Here is a 14,153-nt window from a genome sequence, read left to right as displayed (position 1 = left end):
TGTAAACTAATTTTCAGTTTTAGAGAAATTGCTTATGAATCCCAACCTGAAAATGTCAGGGTCAGCAGGCCACTTGTCCAAAATTAGCAGAGCCACCTCCAAAGCCACAACTGCAACTCTCCCGCTGGCAGAGGCCCCGACGTACCATGGGTCCAGATGCTGGCCTGCCTGTGCCAGGACTGCCCCAGCGTGAGATCAGTTCGCCACGTCCTACAAACACAATATCACACATTAGCCAGGCTTACGATTTTATATGCATGATAGAGGTTTTTTTCGAGACTGCTGGTGCGAGCCAGCTCCATCAAGCCTCCTTCTCTCTCTCTCTAGCTCATAGCAAACCCTGGTGGTGTTTCCCCCATGGCAGGACCACCCTCTGGAGGTTTCCATGCCCTCCATCACTCAGGCTGATGGATCAGACAAGGGGTACAGCTGCAAGAGATTACCAGCTGCTGCAGCAAATGCCAAGTGTTGCAACAAAAGTAGAAGGGCAGCGGAGAGGAGGAGACAGGCTCCAGGTGAGCAGCTCAGGGCTAACACCGGTAAATGAGACAGTGCGTGGAGGGGCTGCACACGGTGCCCAGGGAGTGGGGTAGGAGAGGGGCACTGAACTTTTGATGCCAGCAAAATCTGCAGGTGAGCACTGCCCAACCTCCCAAAGGGCTCGACTCCTCCCCGTGCCCCCAGGTGTGTTTAAGGACAAGGGGTCTCCCCATAACCCCTATAACCTCCTGCCATGTCAGAGGGGGTGCTCACCTCCGAGGTGGATCATTACCAAGGCTGGCCTGAGGCCAGCAGGCACAGCCCTCCCGTGGCTCACAAATGGAGATGTTTCCACAAGTTCAGCCTCCGCCCCCCTGGGAAGTCACCCCTCCGCAGAGGGCAGGAGCCTCTTGGGGTCTCCCCAGCCGCCACCCCACTATCCATAAACAGCTCCCGCATAACGTTGATAACAAGCTGAGGCCAATTAGTGCTTATTAGTATGCAACAAAGCAAGCACTAGTGTGGTTGTTGCCGAAAGGCAACAGGCATTTCCAGGCCAGCTCCTGCCTCTTGTGAGAGCTGGCAGGAAAGCTGCTCCATGGCCTGGAGAGCATCGAAGGGGGACCAGTGCTGGGAGTGGGCTGCTGTCCTTCAGGGTGAGGTTGGGCAACGGCTTGGGGGACAGACAGCAACACGGAAAAGAAAACACATCCTTAAACTGCAAGGGTCTCTTGAGGATAGAGACTTGTGGGGTTTTGGGGTGTTTGTCGTTTTTTTAAGGCCAAAATGTCCAACAATTTCTGTGGATCACTTCAGGAGCAGAATCACAAAATGGCTTGGGTTAGAAAGGACTTTCAAAGATCATCTAGCACAACCATCCTGCCGTGGACAGGAATATCTTCCACTAGACCAGGTTGCTCAAAGCCCCACCCAACCTGACCTTGAACACTCCCAGGGAGGGGGCAGCCACAACCTCTCTGGGCAACCTGTGCCAGTGTCTCACCACCCACATTGTAAAATACTTCTTCTTTATGTCCAACCCAAATCTACCTTCTTTCAGTTTAAAACTCTCATCTCTTGTCCTGTCACTATAGGCCTTGGGAAAAAGCCTTTCTCTGTCTTTTTTATATACCCCCTTTAAGTACTGGAAGGCCACAAGAAGGTCTCCCCAGAGCCTTCTCTTGTCCACGCTGAACAGCCCCAACTCCCTTTCTCCACAGGAGAGGTGTTCCATCCCTCTGATCATTTTTGTGGCCTCCTCTAGACCCACTTGAACAGGTCCATGTCTTCCCTGTGCTGAGGATCCCAGAGCTGCATGCAGTACTCCAGGTTGGGTCTCACCAGAGTGGAGTAGAGGAGCAGAATCCCCTCCCTCACCCTGCTGGCCACACTTCTCTTGATGCAGCCCAGGATACGGTTGGCTTTCTGGGTTGCAAGTGCACATTGCCAGCCCATGTCCAATTTTTCACTCACCAGTATCCCCAAGACCTTCTGCACAGGGCTGCTCTCAATCCCTTCATCACCTAAGAGGAGTTAGTTCTCATTTTCTGTGTTTGTCACTCCAGAAACATTATTCTCCCACTTGGGTAATTTCAGGAGAAAATTCAGCTCCTAGAAAGAGGAAAGGGAAGGCACCTCCTTGTGCTCCTGTTAGCCTGAACATACCAGAGAAAAGGGAAGCCAGAGAGTGATGCTGACTGTAAGTGGAATTTACTGTCACGCAATTTTCAAACCACAGACGTGAGGGATCACCACGAGAGCAGTTTCCGAGAGCCCGCACACCCTGTGGAAGCAGTCACAGCTTCAGGTAAAGCCCTTGCTCAGTTCGCTGGCTCTGTTTGCCTTGTTCTCCTCCCCTTGCCGCCCTCAGTCTCTGTGGTATTACCTCTGCCAGTTGCTTGGGTCATAGTGGCTAGTATTTGACCATGACTGAGCATCAGCGTGCACGTGGACATGATCCAACAAGCCTGAAGTTGATAGGAAACAAGTGGCTGGACCACTAGAAAAATATTATCACCATCATCTTCTAACGTAAAAAGGAAGGACTGACTGTTAAAAACAATATTTGGATAAAAGCAATTTGTGGTCATCTCAATGGTTGATCCTCAGGGCTGGAAAACTTGTTTCTTTAGATCCTTCAAGACCCAAGATTACTTATTTAGACTAACACATAAATATCCCTCAGAAAAGATCCAGCTGATAACATCTAAATGCACATCTTGACTCTCTCAAAGTTTCTTTTTCCCTTCAAAACCTTTCTTTTGAAAAAGCAGAGCAAAAGAAATTTAAAGAAGCTGAAAAACTGATGTAGCATGTATGGGCCCAGAGCAGGCAGAATGAACGTTTCACCCCAGCCAGCTCCTTTTGATCTAGTGTTGAAAGAGAGACTTCTTTCCAAAGAATAAGGCGATGTCACAGCTCAGTGAATCAAAAGGCAGAAAACTGAAGACATCAAATCGCAGACAACAGAACAATTGCATTTGGAATTGTGCCTTTCATGAGCCCCACAATCCTGTCCAGCCACATCAGCCTCGACAGAGAAATGCTACGTGTACACCTCTGCAAGGGAAGAGCAGAGCACATCTAGAGAAACACATCTGTTGGGAAGAACCTCTTGGGAAGATGCCTTTGTGGCCAGCTGGGTCCTGTGGCTTTGCTGCATGCCAGGGAGGCAGAGAGGAACAACCAGGGGGGAAGGAGAGATGTGCAGAGAGCAGAGCCACTCCTGCCATCTCAGGAAGGGAGCAGGAGGACCTCGGCTCACCCACGGCGGGTCTGTGCTGCTTCTACCACTACTGAGGGGAGATGGAGGTCTGCTGGTGGGGACTGGGCCCAGCTAGACAGGACACCAGGCTGCATGCTTAAAACAGCAAGTCGTCCAAATAACTGTTCCAGCGAGATGAACGGCATGAGATGGGGTTTTGCAATTCAGAAAATGCTGGCACTTCTGAGACAGGCTCCTGCTTTTCCCTTCTGCTCTTCTTGTCCAACAAGATCACTTCTTGTTTGACCTGAGAAACCTGCAATATTGCCAACCCCAAGGTGATCCAAAAAAAAATTACAAGCTAGACTTACTGCAACACCCCCCCCAACAGAGCTAGTTAAAAATCATGAGTAAAAACGCACGTATCTTGAAGCTTATTTTGATTTATATTTAAAACTTCATCATCTGTTTTCACATTTCCCCCTGCAAACACAAAAGGAAAAAGAAAGAAAACCAAGAAACTCTGCTCATCACGTAACTCTGAAACCTGCATTACAAAGCCTCATTCCCTGGGAATGCCAGGGAGTTGCAAAGCCATCACCCTACTTCTCAGCAACCGCGCCATGCTCTTGCTCCATCCCACTCTCGCCCCTGGGATTTCCAGAGGCACATCCAGGCCTCTCGGATATCTTCATTCCTGGCAGACAGGCAGTGAGCTCACTGCACAGCCATGTCACAGGGCCCAAATCAGATTATCTTCCCACCCAGGCAGTGTCCCCAGCTACGCTCCATGCCCCATGCCCAGGGTAGGGCTGATAACTACCAGGAGCTGCAGGATCTTGCTACATGCAGGGTCAGGAGATGCAGGACAAGCTGCTTCCAACAGCAGGTGGCTCTGAAACTTGAAATTCCATGTTGTCTGAAGCTAGCTGCAATTTTGAAGCCTCCTAACTCTTTCTGATAGCATCTCCCACAACCATGAAGGCAATCGCTTCTGAATGCTGATCTTTCTTATCACCCCAGTGCCGCTGTAGGTCCCTCAGCTCCGGAGGATGGCACCAGGCTGGCACATTTAGCTCTGTGTCTAGTCTTTTTAACTTTTTAAATGCAAGTTAAATACCCACCCACCTCTTTTGAGTTCTGTGGTTTACATTTTGAATTTAAAGAAACCTCCATGCAAAAAAAAAGGAGGTTTCATAAATTTTTTGAACCAGCACATGATCCTGCAAGGAGCTGACTCACTAGTCTCCCACCAGGTAGCTGATAAGGCTTTTAACTCTCTAATTGCCATGCAATGATAAGCATGCAAGAAACAGACTAGGTTGGAGTTGCTTGAAGGAAGGAAAACTGGGAGGAAATACTGAGAGCCCCGAGGAGCTTGCCACAAATGAGACCAACATGACCAGGGCTCACAGGGAGGTGAACCAAATGCCTGGAGCTGCCGCTGTGCATGCAAAGACCCGAGCCCCTCTATGTGCCCAGCTGTGGCAGCGGCTGAGCAGCACGTGGACAAAATGAGCGTAAACCTCCAGATATCTGTCTCTCCAAAGCAGCTGGGAGCTCAGGGGTTGAGACCCCACAGCCTGTCATGCTGGGATCATCCCCGTTTGCACCAGGCAGCTTGGCAGGGCTCCCCGTGCAGTGCCCAGCTGCAGCGGGAAACAGCCAGAAACCCCTCAGAAAGCTCCTTCCTGCTGAATTTAATTTGGTACCTCCAGGTGGAAAGCACCCTTTCTGTGGTGAATGAGAGAGGTGGCAGGTTCTGTGCTGCCAGACAGCAGCCTCACCACTCTGGGCTAAGGCGGGCGCAGGTCCCCCACCAGAAACGGGGCAGGAGACATGGAGAATCACAGAATCATCTCGGTTGGAAAAGACCTTGAAGATCATCCAGTCCAACCATTAACCTCACACTGACCATTCTCAACTCCACCAGATCCTCAGTGCTGGGTCAACCCGACTCTTCAACCCCTCCAGGGATGGGGACTCCCCCCCTGCCCTGGGCAGCCCATTCCAACGCCCAACAACCCCTTCTGCAAAGAAATACTTCCTAAGAGCCAGTCTGACCCTGCCCTGGTGCAGTTTGAGGCCATTCCCTCTTGTCCTATCGCTTGTTCCTTGGTTCAAAAGACTCATCCCCCCTCTCTGCACCCTCCTTTCAGGGAGCTGTAGAGGGCCATGAGGTCTCCCCTCAGCCTCCTCCAGACTAAACCCCCCCAGTTCCCTCAGCCACTCCCCATCAGACCTGTGCTCCAGACCCTGCACCAGCTCCATTGCCCTTCTCTGGACACACTTGAGTCATTCAATGTCCTTTTTGTGCCTGAAGCACAGCTCTGAGAAAGATAAGGTGCTGCTCCTCAGCCCTTTCCCATGCCCAAGTCTCTGCCCTCCAGCTGGAGGTTATGGCACCAGCAGCCGTGCTGCATGAACAGTGAGGCCAAGCATAGGTTTTTCACCACTTTGGGCAAAATCTTGGGGTTTCATTATTCCATAATGACTTCATCAATCATTTCATTTATTAGGGGGAGACTGCACCCATAGGTGCTGTTCTGCCTCCATAGGGCAACCTCCCCATTTGTCCCCAAGCCCTGGATCAGGAGGGTCCCCATCCAAAGTGCTGGGCGTGTGGCAGATGAGCCCGAAGTGGGGTGGCAGGGGCTGCCTCTCCAGAAACATGCTGTCATTTCCATGCTGAACAGCACCTTCATCACAAAGAGGCGGAAGCCCTGTGCCTACAGAAACATGGCTCCAGCCCGTCGCACTGCCGGGCACACCCAGGGAGAAGAAACGTTGGAGGCATGCAAAAATCCCCAAGCATCTGCTTCACATTTTGCCATCCCTGCATCCCAGGCAGCTGCTGTGGGGCAAGCAGTGAGCCCCCATCTGCAGGGCTGGTCCATCCTGCATCCCTGCCCGAGGGATCTCTCCCACATCCCTGCCCCAGGGAGGCCAGCACCTTGTCAAAGGACAAGGATGCTGCAGGCTACCCTGCTATGACTTGCACTTGCCTACTAGGACGCTGATTCAAGGCACTGTGACAGTATCCTGATGCAGCATCAACAGGTCTCAGCGCTCAGAGCCTGGGGTCCCTGCCCATCCATGTTGCTTCTGTTGCCTGTATCGTCCTCTCCTGCTTCCATCTGTCCACAGACACCATGTCCTTCAAAAAACTGCCTTTCCCCAGGCCATTCCCATCAAATACTGCTACTTTCTGCTCTGTGCATATGCCCCAACACACTGCTCCGAGGCATAGCTCAGCCCGGAGCACTGCTGCTGGCAGCTCCAGCATCCCTCGCACACATCAGCTCCCGCTGCCTTCGGGGTGTTTGCACCAACCCGATGAACCGCAACACGCCAAACAGCCTTACGGGAAGGTGTAGCCTGCATTTTTTTCACTCTTAACTGTACCATCTTCAGAAAGCCACCATGAATATGAGGTAAAAAAGCCTGATGATTTAGTATTTTGATTTACAAGAGAGATCTACCTTGTGGTTGAGGTGTGTATGACTTAATTAAAAAGCAGGGGCTCACCCCCACTGAAGCTGTTTGCTGCTGAGCTATCAAACGCAGAGGAGGAAGAGGCCACAGAGGGAATATTTTCATATAGTTACTTTTCAGATGGAGCCTATGCCCTCAAGAGCTCTCCCTTTCCAAAGCTGGCAGAAAACTACAGCTGCTCTTTCATGCAACCAGACACCAGCCCCTCACAACACCCGCACACCCACACAAGCAGGGCTAGGACAGCCAGGTCGCAAAGCCGGACAGCCACAAGCAAGGGGACAGCTGCTAACACTAAAAAGGTCGGCATCTTTTTTCTTTTTTTTTTTTTTTTTCTTTTAAATCTGGCAGGATTTTGCAAATCAGGCGACATATTGTGTCCCTAAAAGAGGAGGCAGAATGGAACACCGAAGCTCTTTCACCTCGCCCCTGCTGCCCAAGCAGCAGGGCGTATTTCCCCCTAGGAGACAGATTTGGCTCAAGGGTCTGAAAACTGGAGATGTCCACAGCTCACGTAGCTCACCTCCTGGCTAAGCTGGCTGCCAAACTGCACCCCAGCGGTCCCCTGCTGTGGCTTCTCATCCCTTTGCTGGGTAAAGCAACCACCCCATCAAGGGACGGGGCCACATCAAGGTTTCCAGGAGGTTAGCCAGCCAGGGCTCCCTGCAGATGGAGGACAAGGCTTGCTCAGGGGTTGAGGGGTGCAGCTCCAGAATTGGAGGCACGACTGAGTCTGGGTGGAAAGCACTACTTGTAAACTGTGCAGGCAGAGGGGCCTGCCCTAAGAGCCATACACAATGCCCCGGCACCAGGCGGCGAGGATATGTGGGAGATACATCAAGGATGCATAAGAAACGCCAGCTGCAACTCAACACTGACAGCTCCCGGTTACCAGGGATCCAGTTTCCTTGGCCTCCTCCCTGCCCTTCTCAGGCTGCAGAACATCTGTGGGGCAGCGGAAAATCCAGGTCTGGGTGAGGGCTCTGTGAGTTGCCCTCCCCGACACATGACCGAGCCCAGGGGAGCTGCATGATGCTCAACTCCGGCAGCCAGAGAGGAGCAAACCCACCGGGTCCTGGAGTGCTTCCCGGGGGGGCTCTCACCCCTAGCAAGCCTGGGCAGGGCCGTGGATGCCAAACCAAAGGGGCACACGGGTCCCTCTCTCTCCGTTTCCTCCAAAGGGTTGCACCGCAGGGTTGGTTGCGGCCTTTCTTCCCCCCAAATTAAACTCTGCGACACGTGCAGCTTGCCCAAGGAGCAGCAGCAGTCTCCTTAGAACAAACCAACCAGTGCTGCAACTTCACATCTTTGCCTCCTGCAAGACGGCCCTTTTCTATGGCAAAGTGCCGGCAGGATCCCATTCCCATTCCCACTCCCACTCCATGGCGCTGCCGGGAGCGTTTGGGACCGTATTTTCTAGGGAGCTACAGAACACGGGCACAAGTCCATTTAGAGCTCGGGGGTGCACTGCGGGCCCCGCCAAGGCAGCGAACGGCAAACGGGGAGCCCTCCATCCCCCAAATGTGACCCCACCGCGGAGCAGGGGGTGCTCGGGGTGCTGCCACGCTCCCCATCCCCCGCCCCGGCAACTGCCAGCCCAACCCCACGGCCTCGCTGCGCTGGGGGGCTCGCAGGGCTGCACCCCCGGCAACCCGCGTCACCGTGGGGATGGGAGCCGCGGCGAGCAAAACACCCCAAAGCCGGGAGCACCGGGGCAGAAAAACCAACTCGGGGAGTTAACGGCGCCCGTCGCCTCAGCCGCCCCGCTCCCGGCGCGTCGGGGAGCCCCATCCACGGCTGCCACCCCCCCCAAACTCCCCAAACGGCCGCCCCAAGCCGGGCCCCGGACCCACCTGCGGGGACGGCAGCCGGTGGCGGGGTGCGAAGCGGCGGGGCTGGCGGCTGCTCCCTCGGCGGCCGGGGCGGGGCGGGCCGGGGCGGGCCGCGGAGCTGCCCCCGCCGCCGGGGGACGCGGAGCTCCGCGCCGGCTGCCGCCCCTCAGCGCTCCGGCCCGGCGGAGGCGGGTGGCGGGGAGGGGCCGGGGCCGCCCCGCTCCTCCCGCCTGGCCCCCCCCCCTTCCCCACGCTTTTCCGTCTGTCCCGGGACAACAGAAGTTTCCAGCCCCATCTCCCGTCCCTGCCCCGCTGCTGCAGGTGGGGACGCGGCCCGGGCGGTGAGAAACCGCCTCGGTTGGGCCCTGCCTGCAGCTGAGGCAGCACAAAAACCCCACGGCGGTGGCCAAACCGGCCGGAGAAGGTGAGTAAACGGCCTGTGCTCTGCTTGTGCAGCCCCATGGCTAGTGGTAGCCAACGTGACTACTGCAATAGGTATGTCTGCTGGAGCAACACTCGTGTCATGCGGACTCACCCACCGCCGCTCTCAGCATCCCCATGCTCCCCGTTTCCCGCTCCTGCCTCCCACAGCCCTGACGCCCTTGTTAACTTCTTGCTCTCACATCCCCACAATTTTACTGGATTTTTCTTCCCCAGCTCCAAAAGCCAAACGCTCTTCTCTCCTGCCAACACCCAAGTTCCTCTCCCAGCCCGCAGCAAAATGCCAGGTGCTACTGGAAAGGGCTGTTTGCAGAAAGGCCATGCAGGTTTTCTCTCTTCATATACTTCTTTTAACATCATTCTATGACTCTGCCAGGCCTCGGCATGAACAGTGCTAATTTTTCGCTCCTGTCTGTTCCCAAACCTGCAGAGCCTTGGGCCAGATGCAGCCTCGGTCCGAATGGGAGCGGAGAGGTTTGCACAGCCCTGTTGGACACGCTGTGCCACGCAGCGCTGTCGTAAACACAGAGACCCGTTAGTTCCCCGGCCCAGTAAAAGCAACCAGTTGGTGGCCACGAGTTCTGGAAGCAGCTCCCACATCCACTTTGTGGCCACTGGTTCTGGAAGCGGCTCCCACCTCTTTTTACTGGGTTTGACTGATGTCCCAGATGAGAAATTGGGGAAGCTGCAGTAGGACCATTCCATTCCCTTTTTTCCATCTTCTTTTGAGGAAAAATGGAGGGATTTGCTCTTCACCAGGGATTGTAACACACCACCCTCCAGAAAGCATCTTCCAGTTGTTGTGAGTCAGGCCTGGACCTAGAGGAGCTGCTGGCAGGGCAGAGACTCATGTCTGGAGCAGGTGAAGAAGCTAGGAGCCTTCTTACTGCCATGTTCAAACAAGAATGAAAAAGCCCCTTGGGCAGCCCAAGGTCCAGCAGTCTGGCAGCTGGAGACCTTCACACGTGTTAATTCTATATTTTGGCACTGAAAGCAGGATCCTGATTTGCAGAGGCGCAGCGCATCTGCAGCTCACAGCAGCTGCGGTGAAGGTCCCTCATATCTCAGTATCTCTGTAAATCTGATCTCTCTTAAAACATGCAGACTGGACTTACCAAGCTGGTCTCCACCTCTGTAACACCAGGATCATAAACGGAAACATCTCACAGCAGGGAGAGAGGGGAGAGGAGTGGGAACGTGACTGTTCACACAGAAACAGGAGCTGGTGCCTTATTTCTGGTTCCTCCCAGTGCTGACAGAAAGCGCTTGTGTTGCCCCACTGACTCATGCTTGTTACTAAGCTCCTTGTAAACAGTGATAACAAGAAATCGCTGTTTTATGTGTACTCTGGTTTTGCTCCTGGGCTTAGCTCTCAAAAGAATCAAAGCTCCGGGGGTATTGACATTTCTGCAGTAACTGTTACACATGCGTGCACGTGCATCACCTCTTATTCCTCAACCGGCAGAAGTGGGACCGCAGCCTCATCCCAGCGAGCTCTGCAGCCCTCAGGGGGCTAGTGTGTCCCTCTGGTTGTCACTCGGTGTTGTCAAACGACAGGCGGCTGCAGCCAGGATGTTAGGGACTCTGGGAAAATGTCTGTGCTTTGTCTGGAGGCAGGAAAGTGTGTGCTGCACCAAGGAAGGATTTGTGCTGCCAGGCAGGCAGGAATGGGGGTCTGGAGAGGCAGGGGTGAGGGCAGAATGCCCATACTTAAGGTAAGTTGTGTTATTATCTCTGCCGGGATGAGGCTGCTTTTGTCCCAAAGGATCCTGCTGTGCCTAGAGAGCAGTCAGTAATCCCGTGTTGGGAACACGTCACCACACAGAATCACAGAATAATGTAGGTTGGAAAAGACCTTGAAGATCATCCAGTCCAATCATTAACCTCACACTGACCGTTCCCAACTCCACCAGATCCCTCAGCGCTGGGTCAACCCGACTCTTCAACCCCTCCAGGGATGGGGACTCCCCCCCTGCCCTGGGCAGCCCATTCCAACGCCCAACAACCCCTTCTGCAAAGAAATACTTCCTAAGAGCCAGTCTGACCCTGCCCTGGTGCAGCTTGAGGTCATTCCCACACCAGGATGTAACTGGAGCTCAGCAGTAGTGTGGCTCAGCCCAGAGCTGGGTCCTAGGAAAGGAAAGCAAGAGCTGAACTCAGTTGAAATTGTGAGGTAGGTGGGATGAGGTTTTCTTCATCTGTTTTCCACAGCTTGGCTCAGTCCCTGCTCTTCTGAAACATCTTGTTGAAAACTTAGACTGCAGAGCTACCCAGAGGGGTTCAGTGTCCATCACAGCACTGCCCAATAGGAAGGATAAACCACCTGCTCACACCTTTTCACTGCTCCTCTGACTCTTCATCCCCTGCACCTCGTTCATCCTGTGTGGAGCTATTTACACCTTACAGCTGCTGGGCGTCCTTCCTGGGAGCTGTGGCTGCCTGAGACACAGCACCTCCTTTCAGAGGTATGGCCCATGTCATTTGCTCCAAGATGCATACAACACTTTTATATTTACTACAATTTACTGTTGAAAAAAGTGGGCTCAGAGCCAATTTTTGTGGAATGAGAGCCCCTACTTGCCAGTCATTAGCAGTAACATCTCTCTTTGGGCTCTGGCAAGTAGCAGGGCTTCAGCCTATTTAACACATTCATGTTGCCCATCCCCAAGGGTTCACACTCAACCAGAGCCTCGCACAAAGCAATATCAAAACCAGCCTCTATTTTAACTAGAGCGTTTGGTCATCTGCTAAACTCTTCTTAAGAGCTCCCTTTTCAGTCAAATTTCACTTAAATTTGTCTAAGTTTTCTTCAGGATGGACTGCAATTTGCATTTTCTTCAGTTTGAGGAAAATCAGTCTCTTTGAAAATCCAGATTCATGTATGACTACCTACGATTGTCCCTGACTTTGCTCACATTGATTGTAATGAGGCAACTAACTGCTGGTAGCTCAGCGATGAATTCTTCTTTACCCATCACCATGAATCTGAAAGGGAGACATCGTGTGCTGGATGGATGCATCCTCTGCTGGGTAATTATCATCCAGCACACTTAGAAACTCTCATGAGACTTGGCTGTGGCCTGCAGGCAATCTCTACAGATGTGTCCTAGAAACAAATTCTCTATGCAAATATCGTTTTCTTTTCACAGGTTGCAAATAAGTCTGTAGAGAGACATCCGTCCTGGGCCTCGTTTGATGAGGTAGTCAGTTATACACGCAGGCAGGCACAGAGTACTCCCTCTTGGGCTTTACTAATTAGCATGTTGATCTACATACAGTCTGCTCCAAGTTACTCCTCATTCTAAACCAGGTAATGTTGCCATTAGCATAAAGCACCACCCTTATCTCTTTCACTTGCTATCTTCTTTCTCAGCATGTGGTAGCCAGCAGTTGTAACATCTCCGTTAAAGAAACATCTGGCCACACTTAAGCAATGCCAGTTTTGTCCAATTAATTCTCCAAAGTGAAACTGTTTTGCTTTTTCCTCTTATTGACAAAGTTTCTTATTCCAGAATTCAAACAACTGCTTATTTTCTTTTTACATACCAGCTTAGTCCATGGTCCCTTGAGTTTAAGTTGCTGAAGCTGTTGGAAAAATGTTTCACAGAAAGAGTGGTCAGAAAGTGGAATAGGCTGCCCAGGGAGGGAATGGAGTCCCCATCCCTGGGTGTGTTTAAGGGTCGTTTATGTTGGGGGATATGGTGTAGGGGAGAACTTTGTAGAGTAGGGCTCATGATTGGAGTCGATCTCAAGGGTCTTTTCCAACCTGAATGATTCTATGATTCTAAGCTTTTGCCCCTTTGAAGATTCTCTTTGCAGGGTTCATTGAAAATGTCCTGCCTTTTACAGCCCATTTCCTGGCTGTGAGGCTGGGCTTTGGACAGGCAGGCCATCCCACAGCACCCCTTCGCCCCCATGGACCAGGGCTGAGTGCCCCACACAATGCAGCCTCTGAGCAAACACCCGCCACTCCTTCAACCTCCAGGACCTTCTATCCTCTCTTCCAGCTTGCAGGAACAGGACCTTTTAGATGACCACTTGGACTTTCTTCTATTTTTCTGAGGTTCCTGAAGTCTTGAACAATCTTTTGCTATTCCCACACTACCCTCTTGGCTTCGTGACCCTTCCTAAATGGTCTTTTCTTAACTCCTCTTTATTCTCCTTAATGGAAGCTGCCCTTTATAATTCTTGCCTTGCTAAGGCAACTGGGGACATGTGTGGGCCACTCGTGTAAACTGAGCCAAAGAGCTGCACTCGGGGAGGTTCCCACTGCTTGCTCCATTCCTCCCAATACGTCCTGGAAGACTGTCCATTCAGATGTGAAATCTCTGCCAAGAGAAGTTAGGTGCAGCTGAGGAACAGCAGTACGGACCAGGTCATGTTCCCTTTCAAGTCTATTTTCTATGCTTCCTTGAACTGCTTTAGGATGACTTTGTAATTCATTCCTGCCATGGCAAATTATTAGGCCAGCTAGTGCTGCTCCATCCAGGGCAAGGAAAAAACCCCACTTTCTTTGTGACACATGCCCTGCATCTTCCCAGAATTTAAATAATCTCTCAGAAAGATGATTTTACAATCTTTGTATGGTTGATATGAACCCCGCCATTGCTAGGTGGACAAGCCAAGATCTCAGGAGCAACTCCAGTGAGGACAAGAATGGGAAAAAGTGGGGAGAACCAGAGGAATCCAAGGAAAGACTTTAAGAATAGGGTGGAAGAAAAGCACCAGCTAGTGGCATGAGACCCACATCTTCTTGTAAGCAAAAACTATAGCACTTAGAACATGTCTAGGGCAGGAACATCAGCTCCAGTGTGGTTTCCACCATGCTTAGAACTGAAGTTCATTCCCACTGGAGAAAATTGGTTTGCTAGCAACACCCTGCCTGTCTCTCACACAAAATAAAGCTAATCCGAGATTCGCCTGACAGAGGGGCAGGTCGAAAAGTCATGAAAGGCTTGGGCCTGAGACCTGACTTCTTTCCAGCCACTGTTTGGTTAGTTCCCTGTAAGAAAGGAGCTGGTGCTCGCTGCCGGTGAAAAGACTGGTCTACAACTTTCCCTGATCCTTTCTGCTCTACCTGTTAAGCAGATCCATGGGGTGTTAAAAACTTTCAGCACCCCGCTAGCAGCAATGCTGGGTGGGGATCAGCCTGCCTGAAGATGGGGCAAGGGCAGCTGGATGGAGCAAATCCTCTGTCTGTC

Source organism: Athene noctua, chromosome 1 (genome assembly GCF_965140245.1).
Source record: "Athene noctua chromosome 1, bAthNoc1.hap1.1, whole genome shotgun sequence".
NCBI classification, from domain to species: Eukaryota; Metazoa; Chordata; class Aves; order Strigiformes; family Strigidae; genus Athene; species Athene noctua.
Note: the sequence above shows the minus strand (reverse complement) of the source record.